The following is an 18,632-nucleotide window of genomic DNA, read 5'->3' on the forward strand; positions in this document are numbered from 1 at the left end:
ATATGCTCTGTGGGATGAGCTTGATTTATAAGTCAGTCAATAAGTAAATAAACATATTAAGTCTTACTATTTGCCAGTTATGGTTAAAAGTGCTGGGAATACAAAGAAAAGTAAAAAAAAAAGTTCCTGTTCTCAAAGAGTTCATAGGCTAATGGGGGAGACAAACTTGTAAACAGCTATGTACAATTATCTCTCTCTCTCTCTCTCTCTCTCTCTCTCTCTCTCTCTCTCTCTCTCGTTAATTTTAAATAATCGCTGGGCTAGAGGGGAGGCAATGATCAACAGAGAAGAGAAGCTAGAACTAATAGGGATTAGAAAAGGTTTTCTGTATAAATTGGGAATTTAGGGATTTAAAGCAAGTCAGGGAAACCTAGAGGCACAAATTCCAAGTGTGGCCAGAGAATACATTCAGAGCTGAAAGATGGAGTGTCTTATATGAGATGGTCAGGGTAATTGGATCACAGAGTACATGCAGAAGTAGCAGGGTTAAAAAGATTGGAGTGGGAAAGAGGTATAAGGTTTAAGAAGACTAGAAAAGTGGCATGGTAGATTATTAAAGGATCTAAAGATCAAAAAAAGAAGATTTTATGTGTCATCCTGGAAGTCATAGCTAGCCTCCTGAATAGGGGTCAGGGGTGGTGGCATAGTCAGATCTGAACTCTAGAAGGATCACTTTGACAGCTAAGGAGGCATTGTTGTGTAGAGAGGATTCCAGAAGGGAGATCCTTCAGCAGGACAACTAACAATTATAATTGTCTAGATGTGAAGTGGGGTGGCAGCAGTATCAGAGAAGAAAAGGGAGAATATCTGAGAGATGTCACAAAAGTAAAACTGACAGGTCTTGGCAACAGACCATATATTGAAGATGGCAGAAGAATGAGAGAGGATGAAGAGTCAAGAATAACACTGTAGGTTGATGATGATGATGATGTTTTTCCTTCATTCTCAAAGATGACATCAGAGAGGTGATGCTATGACAAAAACATGATTTGGGCCTGAGTGAGGGGGTGCTATGCTAAGTCAGCAGCTTCACTTTCTGCTCCAGAGTCATCTAGCTTTAGTGACCAGAAATGAATCAGGATAATTGGAGATGGCCCTGGATGTGAGATAATCAGTTTTAAGTGACTTGCTCAGGGCCACACAGTATCAAGTGTCAGAGGCCAGATTGGAGCACCTGTCTTCCTGACTCCAAGGTCAATGCACCACCTAGCTGCCCCTAGGTGTCATATAGGTTGAGAGTCTAGGTGACTAGGTAAATTTAGAAGTGGGTGGAGGGAATTTGGGGGAAAAAATAAGTTCTTTTGGTCTTTTGAGTTTAAGGTATCTATAGGACATCCACATGGTGAAGAATAATCTATATTTGAAGATAAATATAGAGTTTGTCTGAAAAAAAATTGATTTTAGATTCATTAGAAGAGATAATAATTGAATCAGTGGAAGCTAATGAGATCACTAAGAAAATTACTATAAAGGGAAAAGAGAAGAAACTCAGGAGAGAGCCCTTTGGGATAATCAAAAAAGCAGAGTATAGTCTGGATGAAAATCCAGCAAAGGAGACAGAAAAGGAGTGATTAATTAGATAGGTAGGAAAAAACCAGGAGAGATCGATATTACTAATATCATCAGAGAAAATGGTGTCAAGGAGAAGGGGGTGATAACAGTGTCAAAGACTGAAAAATGATCAAAAAGAATGAAGACTGAAGATAAAAGAATATCCTCATTCCTCCAATTACAATTATAAAAACTTGTACTTGAATAGCCATTCCTTCAAAGAAAAAGTCATTGATACATGACCTGCTTCAGACCCTCCATGTCTCCTCTACTTGAGCTATCTCCCCCACTTCCTCTTCAATAATATGAGTCCTTTGGTTCTGATAGGTCAGTTTTGGTTTATATTGCCAGGACCTAGGTCTCCATGCCACTTCCTGATCCACTTTAAATCATGCCACTATATCCTTCACCCTCCACCTATTTTCTAGTTCCCCTTTATGTATTGTCTTCTCCCATTAGAATGTAAGCTCCTTAAGGGCAAGAACTATCTTGCTTGCTTGCTTGTCCCTAGGGCACCAAGTAAGTAATAATTTTAAAAAGTTTTAATCATCTCTTATCTGCTTCTGTTTCCCCTCTTTCTAATCACTTTTTAGCTCCTTTAATCAGGTTTCAAACATCACTACTTCATCAAAATTACCAAATTGAATGAACTGTTTTTTTTTATCAATTCTCATTCCTCATCATTCTACAGCATTTGATTATGTTAAGTGCCCTCCTCCTAGACAATTTTTCCTTCCCAGGCTTCAGTTCTGATTCTCATCCTATCTAACCACCATTTTAGAATTAGGATCAATGTCTTTCTTATCATGGGATTTAACTCAGGCTCTAATCCTTTTCCCTTTCATTCCACATTCTCTCTAGGTAATCTAATTAGTTTAAAACTTTTCATTTCTAACCCTCATCTGTTTTCTGAGTTCACATTTTGGATAACTAATTGTCATCAAGATACCTAAACCTAGATTATTCTTAGGAACTAAAATTTAACATTTCAAAAATAGGTTGGAACCTAATTGAAAAGGACCTTAACTGCTCCTTCTTGCAGCATTTGGCAGTTAAGGTCCCTTACAATTAGATTTCAACCTATTTTTCCAGGCTTATTTCACAACATTCTCCCTTCCCTCACACACACTCTCTACATTCCAGTCAAAGTGGCCCCATCGATGCAATTCCTCATAAATGACATTCCATCCTTTTCTTCCATGCCTTACACAACCTACCCCCAACATCACTTCTATTCTCAGAATCTTGTATTCTTCTATGCTCAGAAACTGCTTCACACTACTTAAATCTCACTCTAGAGTTTATTGATATACAAACTACTGATAATACCCATATATATATAAAAGTGCTGATTTTATTCTCTAGCCACTGTTTTTTAGCTGTCATTTTATTGATCTAGTCTTTCATTTTCTCACATTTCAAATGAAAAAAATTATACTAAGTAATCCCAATGAAAGAATTTAGGATTTTAGTGTTCTACATATTATCAAGCCCTTTCATAGAAAAATAAAAATGAAAAAATAAAATGAAAATATAAAAATGAAAATATAAAATGAAAAAATAAAAATGAAACCCCGATGATGATCCACAGAGTTTATCAGAACAGAAATTCAGTTATGGGACTTTAGACTATTGTATTGCAATTTGCTTAATACATATATCTCTAGTTGTTGCTTCCCCCTCTTTCTCTCTCACTTTTAAATTAAACATCTATGTGCTACATTGTAGCCATTCTGCTTTCAAGTGGGCTTGGGGCCAGTCTATTGGGCTGCTGAGTACTAGGATGCTTTCCAATTTTTAAGTGAGAGTTCTGAAAATCATTAGGTGCCTGACAGCCCTGAAAGTCAGAGCCCTTCAGGTCACAAGTGTCTCTGACATCAGGATTAAAATTAAAGAGAGAGAGTGCATATTCAAGTCTGAGTCAATGAGGAAAAATAAGCAAAAGAAATACATAAAAAGTTCTTAGACAATGATTAGTCCCTGTTAATTCAGTCTTATTCTTTCCTCAAGTTAATGAACTGTCAAGAAAAAGAAACTATTTTGATTGTGTCTGTTTTATGCTCATATATCCTTGGGAAATCAATTTTAAGAGTTGATTCTTACATGGGAATGGTTTATCAGCAAGCATCTACTCCATTCCTTCTCGTCTTTAATAACATGTTTTATTGTGGTTGATATAATTTTAAACTCTACAAATATTGGTTAATGTCCATTAACTAACAAACTAGTCGATTATACTTTCTACTGATTTAACCTTAGGGATGATTCACTTACCTAGTCGCCTGAGAGTTCCTTATAAAACAAAAGAACATTTAAAAGGGGGGAAAGTCTTAAAAGAGTAAACACAAACAATTTATCATTTTGTCAAATGCAACGAATACCCCTTTTGTGGTAATAGACCATAACAAGGACAAAAATCCTCTAGTTAAATGAGTATTTCATTATACTGATAGCTGAAAAAGTCATATAAGCACAATCTACTTATTTAAGTATCTACATACACAAAATGATTATGGTATAGTGGAATGAATGGTAAGAATCAGAAGAGGTGTGTTCTTTTCCTGTCACTACTACTTAATTCCTCTGTGAACTAGGGTCTTCAGACCCTGGGTTCATCTGTAAAATTAGAGGGTTAGATTTGAATAACCTCTAAATCATCTTTAGAACTAAATCATAAGATTTAGAACTAAATCTTATGAGCCTCAATAAATTCAAAAGATCTTATGAGTTTAACCTTGATGAATATTTTCAAGTAAGTGTAAAGTGGACATATAAAATATCCATTTTCTATCCATATTCTATTAAATTATAGCTATGTCCTTACATATATTGTTGAGGTAAAGGGTTATTATATTGTAATAATATTTCAGAAAAGATCCTTTTATTCCACATTAAGTATCTAATACAAGGCACTGTAATGACAACTATGGCTATCAAAAAAATATTTACTGAGCAGCTACTATGTGTAAGGTACTGTGAAGGACTAAATATGTTTGTGTAGTCTTAGACTTCAAGGAGCTTGCAATCCAGCTAAGGCACTAAGATGTACATTGAAAGATAACTACCAAGGGTGGCTAGGTGGCGTAGTGGATAAAGCACCGACCAGCCTTGGAGTCAGGAGTACCTGGATTCAAATCCAGTATCAGACACTTAATAATTACCTAGCTGTGTGGCCTTGGGCAAGCCACTTAACCCCATTTGCCTTGCAAAAACCTAAAAAAAAAAAGATAACTACCAATTCAAAGAAATATATGATAAAATGCCCAATGAGTGGTTGACCCAATAATGCTATAGGAGGTCAAAGGAAGGAGAAAAAAGACTTCTAAATGGAGTGATCAGGGAAGGATTTAAAGAAAATTTTTTCTGGAACTTAAAATTTAGATTAGAAAAGACATCTTTATGTCTTGTTTTAAGACATGGTTTGTTTTAATAAAGGCTTAAAATCAAGTCATGTTACCATATGAATACGTAAATTTTTTAAGACAATGAATCTTCATAATTAATTCAATGTGTTCTTATAGCTAAAAGAACTACAAAATACTGGACACCATTGAAAAGAGTACTAGAAACAAAAAGAAAATGTCTTATCTTTGTATTTCATATATATATATATATATATATATATATATATATATATATATATAAAATATTTTTAAAGTGTACCATTTCATTTGATCCTTACAACAGAGAATGTATTTGTCAGAACACTAACCAATCTAATGAAGAGGGTTTTAAATTTTAGGGGAGTGAATGGGAATATTCTTCATATACACCTACTAATCTAGGCACTAGAGAGGGCAGCAAGTAAGATGAAAGAATAAGAGTAATAGAAATGCTAAGTCTACAGACAACCTTGATTAGGAAAGAGGTAGAAATGATATTTATGGATTCAGGTGCCTATATATATGAGAAGTATAATTAAAGTGAACTAGAGATTTCAACATAGTGTATTACTTAGACTTGGTGGAATGCAATACATGACTTGAATAAAACAATGAAAGGGTACATATTTTCTAAAAGAATAGATTAAAAAAGAAGTGAGGAATGATAGCACTTGGACTCAACAAGATATTCACATGTATATCAAGTTCATGATCTTGAGGTAGAGAGCATACTAGTGATAATCTGAGTAAAACTCAAAGGGGGAAAAATATTTAGAAGTTGGAATATACTATAAACCATCAGGCCTACTGGAGAAGTTGGGGTGACAAGTTCCTGAAATCATTTAACTTCTCTGTCCTCAGTTTCTTTATTTTTAAAACTGAAATATTTGTTCTACTTACTTAACTCATGGGGCTGTTAAAAGGAAAGCCCTTTGTGAACTTTAAAAGTGATGTACCATGATGTACCATTGTTGTTTCTCTTACCTATGATGTTATATTTTGTTGTTGATTTTTTGGGGGAGGTGCCAAGAGTGTGTGTGTGTGTGTGTGTGTGTGTGTGTGTGTGTGTGTGTGTTATGTGTGTGTATGTGTGTGTGTTGTTAATCACCACAGTAAAAAGTGGAAAGAATGTTGAACTTGGAATTAGAAATTCTGGTGGAGAAAGTATTAGTGCAGAAAACAAGATCTTGAGGGCCTTAGGGTGTGGCAGAACAAATGGTCCCCAGGAAGGTACAAGAGTCAAATTGTCAGAGTGGATTGGAGCTATGTGATACCACCATCAAAATGGGAATTCTGGAGCTAACATCTAAATGAATTTAGGTGTTTTTGCACTTGGTGGGAACTGTGCAGTAAAGGCCTGACAACTGGGTTGGGAAAGGGAAAATAAGTCATATCTTGTAAATACAATAGTATGTGTACATAATTTATAAATATATAAATATGTACATGAATATAGTATAAATATACATCTATATTGGGAGCTCATGCTCAAAAATTCATTATTGATTAGGGTGCATCATCAAAAAAAGTTAGGAAATGAGACGTACACAAGTATGATACACGGGGGCGGTTAGGTGGCACAGTGGATAAAGCACCGGCCCTGGAGTCAGGAGTACCTAGGTTCAAATCTGGTCTCAGACACTTAATAATTACCTAGCCATATGGCCTTGGGCAAGCCACTTAACCCCATTGCCTTGCAAAAACCTAAAAGAACAAACCAAAAAAAAAAAAAAAAACAAACAAGTATGATACACAGCAGAGTGTGATAGGAACAAAAGAGAGACATACAGTCCTAGAAGAATTTGGGGAATATTTGCAGTCAGGGGAACACAGAAAACTTCCCAGAGAACAAGGTCCCTTGATTTCAGACTAATGTTAGAAATACAAGTAGGCAAGATACAGTAATAAGGATAACTAAAGTGCTTACTCCTTGTTAGGCACTAAGCTAAGGTTCATATCCTAGATGTCTTTCTAAACTCTTCTCTCTCTCTCTCCCTCTCACTTCCCATATCCAATTTCTTCTCAAATCTTATCATCTGTGCCCCTTTCTCTTCCCTGATACTGCCATTCCCTGATGCAGGCCCTCCTCATGTGACAGCCTGCAGCTTGGTGTCCCTGCTTCATCTCCCCCCACCCCTCCCAGTCCATCCTCCGACTGTCAAACTGCTTTTCCTAAGTGTAGGACAAAGCATGATACTCTCCAATTAAATCAACTCCAGTGACGCTTTTTTACTTCCAAAACCAAATGAAAAATTCTTTATTTGGATTTTAAAGTTTTTCACCCCCTGGTTCCTTGCTAATTCTGAACTTCTGTCAAGACATTTCCACTGACTGAGTCTTATGCCTAAAATTCTCTTCTTCATCTCTGCTTCCAGGTTTCCCTATCTTCTCTAAAATCTCAAATAAAATTCTACCTTCTGCAAGACTCTCCAGAGTTCATTTAAATTCTAGTACTTTCTCTCTGTTAACTATTTCCGGTTTATTCTATTTATATCTTGTGTGTATATGGTTGTTGCCATTCTACATGTGTAGAATAGAAAAAAGGTATTTTTCTAAAATAAACTATAAACACAGTATAGCAATAGTTTATTTTCTACAAAATTGTTATGAATTTGTAACAAAACAAAGAATATTCTTTTATATGGAACTAAAATTGTATTAATTATTTCTTCCTGAAACCTTCAGCCATTGATAAATGACTATAGATTCCAATTGATTCCTAAGCAACACTACCATGATAATAAGATGAATATTTATTTCAGTACAAAGAAATGCCTCCTTTTTCTCATGGACTAATTTTTATTATAAGGTGTCTCTGAAAACAATTAAACAGTTTAATATTCTTAGCAGAAAAAATAATTTTATATTACTAGATGATGGCTGATCTTTGTCGGTCTGGATTTCAAGAATTGTAAGAACCCTCCCAAACCCTAGGGAGAGGGCTAAGCTGTTGCTGGAAGGAGGTGGGAAATTGTGTTCAGTGAACATATGGATACTCTTAAGTACTCTATTTAACACTAAAGAGTCTTTATGTATATAAAACTTCTCAAAATTGAAAAGGAAAAACTGTGAAATGACATTAAAAGCTTGCTTAATTACCAGTATGTTTCTAAAACAACATTATTTGTCCAAATGCCATTTAATGAGTCAAAAAAGTCCTTAAAATTCAAGGGGGAAAAAACTTTAAATATAGAAAACATACATTCCTATTCTTTCCCTCCAATCTTCTTTCCCACAATCACTTTGAAACATACAGCTTTAGTTAATGGTCACTTCCAAGAAGTTTGCACATGATAAACTTGCTAACACTTTGTAAAGTAGGACTTAAATTCATAATAACTATTGGATAAATGTTCAAAAATTAAAATAATAGAATTCTATCAAAAACAAGAAGAGATAGAAAAATAAATTCCTTTCAAAGGAACTATAAAATGTATAAAATATCTAGAAGTCTATCTACCAAATACATAAGGAATTAAAGGAATACAAGTAAAAGACATTCCTTGAGAAATAAAGACAGACAAATAGCTTAAAAGAAATTATTTAAGTTTGGACCATGCTAAATAACAATAATAATATCTAAATGAATTTACAGATTCAATGTCATCAAAACAATAAGTCAGCAACAGAAAAATCATAATGAAATTCATCTGGATGAATAAGAAGTCAAGAAAACAAGGAAAATAATGAAAAAAAAGGTTCAGTTTGAAGCCATTCTTTGTCCAATCTGGCCTTACCCATAAGTAGAATGAATGGTATTTTGTATGATAATCAATAGCTTCCTCTCCTCCCCCCCCAGGCTGCCCTATAGTGGATCATACCTACATCCCCTCCTCTGTACCCCAGAACTGAAATCAATAGAACCATTCCTTTTTTTGGTTGTTTCCTTGGTTTTTTGGGTTTTAGCAAGGCAAACAGGGTTAAGTGGCGGTTAAGTGGCTTGCCCAAGACCACGCAGCTAGGTAATTACTAAGTGTCTGAGACCGGATTTGAACCCGGGTACTCCTGACTCCAGGGCTGGTGCTTTATCCACTGCGCCATCCAGCCGCCCCCTGGTAGAACCATTTCTTAAAAACAAAGAAAGGAGTACTGCCTCGAGGAGGTCGTTGTTGAAATGCTTAGCTGTTTCTAGAAGATGAGGTGAAGCACTTGTAATATAATTAGCATGAATTTTTGCTGGAGCTTATCTAACAATATAACCTTGGAAGACAAAAAGATCTTGAGTCTGGGGAAATGATGCTAGATAAGAGTCAAGAAAGAATAGTATAAAAGAAAGAAATTTTTGAATTAAAGGAACTGGGTTAGAATTTTGACTATTTCTATAGACAATTAATTTCTATATAAAATTTTTCCTTTCAATAAAATGAAGTGACTGGGCTAGATCAGGAGTAGCAAACTATGTATGCTTCATGAGCCAAATCTGGTTCCTTATCTGTTTTTGTATATAAATTATGAGTAACTTTTATATTTTAAAATAAAGTTTTATTGAAACATAACTAAGAGGAGCGGCGGGAAGATGGCGGTGCGAGCCGCCGCAGCACTCATTCGACCCCTCAATATTTTGGTTTCATCAACCTTCCAAAGTTGTTCCAACTCCTTGCGTCTGGTTTCCACGCTATCTGGACATTTCAGTCATATTCAAGCACCACTGGCTTCTCCTGTTGCCCAACAAGTCCCACCTGCTAGAAGTCTGATATGTAGGCACCCTCCATCGATCCTTAACAGTGTCACCCCTTTGTCCATCTGTACTCCAACCACCAGTCAGAACATTAACATACTATAGTTTGAGAAAAGGAAAAAGGAAGTCTGTGAAAGCTGTCCTCTTCAGGTTCCTCCGATTGCACTGTGGTCTTTGGCTGAGAAAAAAGGCGGGTTACAAGAAGAGGTTGTGGAAAAAAGAAGCCCGCATGGAAAAGACGCCTCAGAGAACAGGTGTTCTGCAACAAAACTCAAAGCAAACTGCTTGACAAAATGACCACATCTTTCTGGAAGAGGAGGAACTGGTACGTCGATGACCCCTTCCAGAAATACCATGATCGCACCAACCTCAAAGTGTAGGCCTGTGCACCCAGGATGCTTGGGACAGAGCGAGGGGGATCTCTGATTCTCTGTAGACCTTTATATTGCCGTACAAAGATGAATAAGGAAGATGGTTTAAATACAAAATTCCAGAATAAATCATACTTGATAACAAAAAAAAGAAACATAACTAAGCTCATTCATTTACATATTATCTATGACTGCTCTCTCAGAATTGAATAGTTGTCACAAAAACTGAATGTCGCATTACTTCATACTGTCATTGAGTATACTACAAATCATAGTGACATTGTTATAATTTGAAAGCATTTCAAGTGCATTCGTATTGTCACATTTTTTTATTATCCTTGCATACCCAACATGTCAAAACACAAAGAAGAAAATTTTCATTATATTTTTAAAGTAAAGTAACAAGAAAGGCAGCTAAGTGACACAGTGGATAGAGTACCGGCCCTGGGTTCAAATCCAACCTCAGAGTTCAATAGTTACCTAGCTGTGTGATCTTGGCCAAGTCACTTAACTCTGCTGCCTTGCAAAAACCAGAGAAAGAAAATCGTATGAAAATTTGTTGAACAAGAACAACCATTATTGTTAAACACTGAATGGCTTTGGAAATTAGCTTTTGCTGTAGTCATGATAATGTTTCTTTTGTTTTTCTTTTTTTTTTTAGGTTTTTGCAAGGCAATGGGGTTAAGTGGCTTGCCCAAGGCCACACAGCTGGGTAATTATTAAGTGTCTGAGGCCAAATTTGAACTCAGGTATTCTTGACTCCAAGCCCAATGCTCTATCCACTGCACCACCTAGCCACCCCTTAGATAATGTTTCTTAATGAATTTAACCTAAAATTACAAGACAAAACAGTATTTATATACAAAACTTATATTACAGGAAAGCCAATTTAATGAAAAGTAATGTTGTTTGAATTACAAAGTAATGTCAAGCTCTTTATACAATTTCTGTGCTGTCAATAATTAAAACAAGATCTCCATTCCCACACAAAATTTTAGCATATATATATATATATATTATATATATATTCTGATTCAAACTACAGTTCCAATAGCATTTTTAGATGTTAATGCAAGTGAAAAGAAATTTCCATATTTCAAAATCAATTTAACTGTGCAACTAAATACCTTTTACTTAACCTTCAATTTTAAGTAATTAATGTGCTATGAAATGACAAGGTAAATATCAAGATAAGAATCTACTAGGATTTTGTAAATGACTTCTAAGCAAAGAATATTCTCAATTAAAATTGCATTATAATGCACAGATAAAGCACCTGACAGTCCCTATCTACATGAAAAGACATTTCCAGAGACAAAATATGTAGAATTTTATTGAGATCTACATTAATAGATGGACATTTTAATCAATTTTGATGGTAGGGAACACTGCCATTACAGAAAATGTAATCCTCCCCAAAGAATTTCATTCTACAGTAGTTTTCCTGTATGGCAAAAATAAACATACTCAATTATTATCAGATTTTGATTTTGTCAATAAAAAATTTTTGAAAATGTTTTCTCATTATATAAGTACTTATATAATATCTTTGATTTTGTTTCTTGGCCTACAAAATTTAAAATATTTACTGTCTGATCCCTCACAGAGATAGCTTATCTCTAGGCTTGGTGATCTCCAGGGTCTTTTCCAGCTCTACATATTTACATTTACACCTATGGTAATTGCTTCACAATAAAGCCCCAGCATATTTTCAAAAACAGCAATAGCCTGAGTGTTCTGGAACAGAATTGTGACAGAGATGATGAGCAATTATCTCAGTTCCTAGAAACTAATATTTAGGATTCAGCATTTGGGATATTTTTGAAACAGACATTTTCCAGGGAAGGATTCATGGCATCATAAGGCCCTGAATGGTGATAGATTACTGTGATGAGAGGACCAGGGAAAGCGATCTAGGATGACAATAGGCATTGTGGTATGGGGATAGAAAAGGGCAGCTAAATGAGCAACTTGCTTTTGCCTAGGATTATCCTCACTATATGTGAATTAATACTAAAATTGAGATTTTAATAAACAATGATTAAAAAGTCTTTTCTAGCTATTATTATTTTGTTGTTGTTTCATCATTTTCTGTCATATTCAACTCTATGTTTTCTTGACAAAAACACTAAATGGGTTTGCCATTTCCTTCTCCAGCTCATTTTACAGATGAGGAAACTGAGGCAAAGAGGATGAAGTGATTTGCTCAGTCACACAATTAGGAAGCATCACCCAGGGCTTTATCTTCTACGCCACCTGGCAGTAGTACTAGGGTGCTACATCTAGCTAATTTGAGAGAGATGTGGGAATCTCATATGCCCTCCTCTCCCAGATACACTCCCTTGCAACAGATTGGGTCCTATGAGGATGACTAAATCAGTTCCAAAGGGACTATATCCCTAAAGTTACAGTTCTCAAGTCCCTGCCATTGTAGTTTCTTCAATACTCAGCCAGATGAATCAAAGAAGCTCAAAGCAAAGGTATTTGCTCAAATAGCTTAGTAGGAACAGACTGTATTAATCATACTCCTTCACTCCTTAATATGAACAAATAACACATGTGTCAGGGCTCTCACTTCTCCCCAGCAACAGAGATTAGTTTTCCCTAAAAAGAGACAAAATTGCACCTAGGACCTGATTTGAGCCTTGCTTCCCTTGACAATTAATTGATGACTTAATGATCCTCCCATGTGGAGGTGGGCCCTTCAACATGGTATATGGTTGAAGACCACTTGAGCTTACTCCATATGGAGACATTCACAGAAGCTAAGTGCTACTGTATCTTGTTGTAGATCTTTTCTATGTTAGGCCTAAGTAAACCTCCTTTAGTTAACTGTTCAATGATTTACCAGCCCCACATTTCATTCCCAAATTGAAACTAGACTAACAGGGTATCTTGTCCGGACCATCCATAACACATCATAAACCTAGGACATACTCTCCTATAAATTTTACAACAGCAATGTGAAGAGTAAGCAAACACCCGGGAAATATTATTGCTAGCTCTTAAAAAAAAACTTTTCTTTTCCCCTTGAACATCTTTTACAGTGCAGGGGAACAGAAGGTGGAAGAGAAGATTCATCTCTCTTCCTTTCACAATGATTCTTTTGAAGGAGCAACAAGACCAATAAGAGATGTCACAATTCAAAGAGAGTAAGACTGGGCAGTCCAGATGAAGAATTAAATTGAGCTGTAGAAAAATAACAGTCTCAGGAAATCAAGTATAGAGAATTGCCCATAAAATGCTATGCCCAAGGAGAGTATTGTGAAAATATCATAAAGAAAAACTAAAGGAACTAAACTTACAGAGTTTAAAAAAGGGAAGTGTCTTTTTTAAGTGCCTATTTAAGTACTTAGAAGAATTTAGCAAAAGACAGTGATCAACTGTTTTCCATCTTCATTTATGACATTGAAGAGTTTTCTGGGAATAAATTTTAGATTATATATCTAAGTAGAGGTCTTTAAGAATGATACTTTATCAGTATAATATAGTCTATAAATATAATCTAATCTATAACTAACTAGTAATTATCCAATGTAAAAGTCTCCCACACTGTGCATATTCATAACCTTAACTGAATTCAATTTTTTTCTATTTTTTTTTAGGGAAAAGATGATTATTTATTTTTCAAACTGCCATAACTGAATATATATTCTATTTTTATATGAAAATATCTAATATCATTGAGAATTTTTAAAAAATACAAAATTTGTATTATTTTGACATTCTCTGGGCTTCTTCACTGTCTTTTCCTTTAAAATCCATATTTTTCCCTAATAAAAATTGTAATGCAAGAATCTCAACTGAGAAGACAGAAGGAAGAATAGTCATGGGAAATTTGAGGAAAAATGAAAATGTTTGGAAGAGCTGCTATGGAGAATGGGAAACTGAATTGATAAGGGAGATATAGCAAGATTGACTAGAAGTAGCAGGTGAAGTTGTATAAAATGATAAAATTCATTTTTATGAGTCTAGATTCTTTTGTCATAATCAACAATATTTTACTAACAGTTTTACACTTTAAAACACATTTTTGTTTTGTTTTTGTAAGGCAGTGGGGTTAAGTGACTTGCTCAAGGTCACACAGCTAGGTAATTATTAAGTATCTGAGACCAAATTTGAACTCAGGTCCTCCTGATTCACAGAACAGTGCTCCATCTGCTGAACCACCTAGCTGCCCCCTAAAACACATTTTTAAAGAAAATACAATTTAACTTAATTATAAACTGTTTTCCATAAAGGCACACTTCAGCAATTTCCTAAAGAACATAAAGCCTAAGAGTTCTGTTGTAGAATTAAAGTACAGATGATAAGTGAGTGGTTCTAATAGATTTGGGAATCTCATAAAACTTCTTTGGAATACACCTGAAGCTATGCAAAGGGAAGATACATGACTGAAGACAAGAGTGTTTCTTTCCTTGAATTAGGCAAAAGGTTTATCAATATTGGGGGGCTTTTGGCTGTATACTTTCAATGATTAATGATAAAATGTAAACTTAATGAATTGGAAATACTTGACTCAAAAATTGATTTGCATAGGAAATTAACAAGAACATTAGACTTAAATTGTAATAACTTTATTTTTATGTTTTATTTTAATTAGGGAATAGTATATGAACTTATGAAAAATTCTGTCAGGTGGTGAGCTTTTCTTTCACATAATTCATAATAGCCAAAATAGCCAAAAGCACAATACAGAAACAAACTTATATACAAGCCCACATTAACATACTCACATAAATAATAGCTATATTCATTTCTAGGTTCCTATATTATTAACCTGTGCATTTGCCTGCACCATTCACTATCCTTGATGGCCTAAACCACTGGTAAGGAGACTAAATCCAGAAGCTATAAATTTAATGGGGACCTTGAAAGAAATTTAAATGAGAATGAGAGAGGCAATATTATGGTAGGTCATTGATTGAGCAGGTCAAGCAATAGCAGAATACTTACAGGTCTCCTAAAAATATGGACGTAAGGTGTTCTATGTTTCATAGAACTATACAATAAAATGGAACTTTGAATCAGAATATCAAATGGAACTCAATTTTAAAAATCCAAATTTTCTTATATCTTAATAAGTCCATGAAAGAATTCTGGTGTCTACAGACCAGTGCAAAACAAAGAGGGCCTGTACAGTAGCTAAAAGTAAAATTTTGCTGCTCAGTTGTGTCCAACTTTTCTTGACTCTTTGTGGGATTTTCTTATAAAAACCTCCAGTGAATTAAAGCAGAGGTTAAGTGGCTTGTCTGGTTTCAGTCAGCTAGTGAGTGTCTGAGGTTGGATTTGATCTCAAGTCCTTCTGACTTCAAACCCAAGGCTCTAAACCCTGAGCCACCTAGCTCAGTAAAATAAGCAACTTCAACTTGTAAAAGATATAGTAAACAACCTTTTGTCTATCACTAATATAGTTAGATAGCAGAAACCAAGAATGAGGTTCAGACTGATCCAAAGTATCCTTAACTCTACTTCTTTCCTCTCCATTAGGAAGATCATAAATAAGATGGCTCTCTTTTTTTCCTCAAGTACCTCAGCTCAATGATTTCTACTTTAACCAATTTCTTTCATATGTGTGTGTGAGTGTGTATGTACATATATATATATATATATTCAGTCTTTATATGTATGTATACATGAATATATATGCAAGAATTAAAAAATTCTTTTCCTCTTCCAATTGTTTATTTTGCTCAAGTTCTTAAAGAAAATTTCTTACCCCCTATTTTTTTCCTATTCCATTTTTGAGGGCAAAAATTACTCTAATCTTGACTGATAAACATAAGGGTAAAGTCAGTGACACATTTATATTAAGAAGAAGGAAAGCCATAAGCTTTGAAGTGAAATTAGACTTAAAAAAAATAATCAGCATTTTCAATCACTAACACTTTAGGAAGTGACCAGAATTCCTTTCAGAATTTATACAGTAGTCTCTAGCTTCCTCCTAACTATCCTCATATTAAACTGTTTTTCTTTAAACTCAATATTTAACATAAATTATTTTTAAAATGATATATGTCTTAACTATTGTATTGGTCTTGGGTTTTTTAAAAAAGTTTTAAGCATTGCAATACTATTGGACCTTTAAAAATCATTAGTCATTGAAAATGTGATTTTTTTTTACATTATGGGATAAATAGTATCAACACCAAATTTTATTGGATAGTTGGAGAACTTGACAACTTATAAAAAGGTTCCTATGGTAAAATGTATTTTGAATTACAAATAGTTGATTTAAAAATCAAGAAACTATCTAAATATGCCTTTTATTATAGTCTGAGATTTTGTTTATCTATAAATTAACAAAAGGACAACTTTCAAAAATATTTTTTGTAGGTTTTTGCAAGGCAATGGGGTTAAGTGGCTTGCCCAAGGCTACACAGCTAGGTAATTATTAAGTGTTTGAGACCAGATTTGAACCCAGGTAGGTATTCCTGACTTCAGAGCTGGTGCTTTATCCACTGTGCCACCTAGCTGCCCCCTCAAAAATATTTACCAGGTAATCTGGTATTTTTGTTGTTGTGCCAAGTTAGAAGATTTGGGCTAGTTACCTATGGTTCAGTTCATTCAAAATTCTACTGAATTGTAACAAATACTAAAAGTAGATTCATGTATCTTTTATTTTGCTGTTTCATTCTAAACTGTGGTCATTAGCTATAGAAAAGTACCAATTTTTTTTTAGTAGATTTAAGTTTTTCCTGATACAAATAACATAATTCTCAAAAGTACTCTATATGAAATTACACTGCCATCTGGAGATCAGAGACAGGTATGACTAATCATCTATTTTATTCTCTAATAAACAACCTATGATAAGCTAAGAAGCAAAGCAATGCCTTTCTTTAGTGAGTATCCCTCCCATCTCACTTTCTGAGCTTATTTTCCACTTCATGGTTTTTCTCCTCTGCTTTCAAAATACCCAAAGTCCTCATGCTGTCTGGAAGTCTAAAGCACCACAGCCAGCTTTAACTTGTTTTCCTCAACACCCCTCCATTCCCCTTCATTTCTCATAGCTCTTGGATCTTTCCTTTGCCTTTATAGTCTTAGGATGGTTCATAAGATCAAAGACCTAAAGTTGAAGGAAACCTCAGAGGTCAACTAGTACAGCTCTCTCACTTTACAGATGAGGAAACTGAAACCCAGAAAGATCAAGTGACTTGCCCAAAGTTACACAGGTAATAAGCATCATAATTTATTATACTTATTTCAATATATTTGCCTTTTCTTCTATATTTAAATCTCCTTTGGGAAGAGACTATGTATAATTTCATTTTTTGTAACCTAGTAAATTACCTTGTTTAAAAGAAAGAAGTTACTGTCTGTTGCATGGAAAAGTTTAATTGAATAATGTCATTGATGCAATCAATGACCACATTCTGTCCTTTGTGATCTTAAATATGACTTCTTCCTTCCTTTCTCCTCCTCACCCAACATATTTTTTGCTTTTCTTCTTTCTTCTTCATGATTTGAGCTTATTAGCAGTATTGTTAACATATTGCTAACAGTATTGCTTCTAATAACCAGTATTGCTTAGTTCTAACCAACTGCTTAGTTCTACAGGTGGCATCCACAGATAAAGACCTTGCTTATCCTTGACTGAATAACAGGAACAAAATTGCTATTCTCAAGTATATTTCATCTTCTTTATAAATCTATAACCAAGAGTGTGCTAGAGTCAGCCCCTAACAAGCTTGGAATTGTTCAGTTTTCATTATGAGTATTCACATCTCAAAAATAAAGGCTACACTTCAGGACTTAGTTGTTTTGTTTATTGTCTAGACTTAAAGTGATGGGAAAATGTTGATAATGCAGATTAAATTTAAAGTCCTGTTGTGCTCAGAAAGCTGGTTGTTAAACATTAATCAATACAACCTTGCCTATAACCTAGCTCTCCCCCCCCCTTAAAATGCAAAGACTGTAATCAGAATTGAGAGCAAAATAAGAGGTACAAACTTGACAGCTCCATTATTCCATGATCTAATTAATCACTTTTAGTCTTTAATAGGGACTTGAACCAAATTGTGAGCCAAAATCTGGAACCTCCTGATTTGCTGATTCACAAACAAAAATAAGTTTTACATCTATCCAAGTCTGTTTCTTCCTTTGCAAAATTAAGGAGTTGGATTCATCTCCGAGTTCCCTTCCAAACTAAAACTCTCATCTATAAATGAACAAACTGAGCACCTAGTATCTGTAATACACTGTGTAAGTTTTATGGGAGATAATAATAAGTTGTAGACATGAAACCTGCCCTTTAAGAACTTGAATTCTAGTAAAGAAGATAAGACACAAATTAAGGATAAATAACACCATAAACAGAGTTAATTATTAAACAGTGGTGGTTAGGAAAAGCTTCATATGAGCTAGCTCTTAGAGATTTTAAATAGGAAAAGAGAAAAAATTAACTGAACCAAAAGATTTGACATGCACAAAAAAAATCTTCTAATTCAGTTTCAACTGAAATGGTGCATGCATGCATGCACGCATGCACACACACACAGACAGACACACACACATTCTAAATTTAATGGTCTAATATAATGCATATTATATTGCTAACATCCTCTGCCTCCTTTTGTGCCATTTTCACTGAAGTATTTTTCTTCATTTAATGGAGTCATTGATGATAAGCCTCACTTAACATAAGTA

At 34.5% G+C, this 18,632-nt stretch overlaps 1 pseudogene; it reads left to right on the plus strand.

Annotated features, from left to right (window-relative positions):
* Positions 1-769: 769 nt before the first annotated feature.
* Positions 770-10,071, plus strand: LOC141489932 (large ribosomal subunit protein bL35m-like; annotated as a pseudogene).
* The last annotated feature ends 8,561 nt before the right edge of the window (positions 10,072-18,632 follow it).

The sequence above is a fragment of the Macrotis lagotis genome, chromosome 5 (assembly GCF_037893015.1).
Source record: "Macrotis lagotis isolate mMagLag1 chromosome 5, bilby.v1.9.chrom.fasta, whole genome shotgun sequence".
Taxonomy (NCBI): Eukaryota; Metazoa; Chordata; class Mammalia; order Peramelemorphia; family Peramelidae; genus Macrotis; species Macrotis lagotis.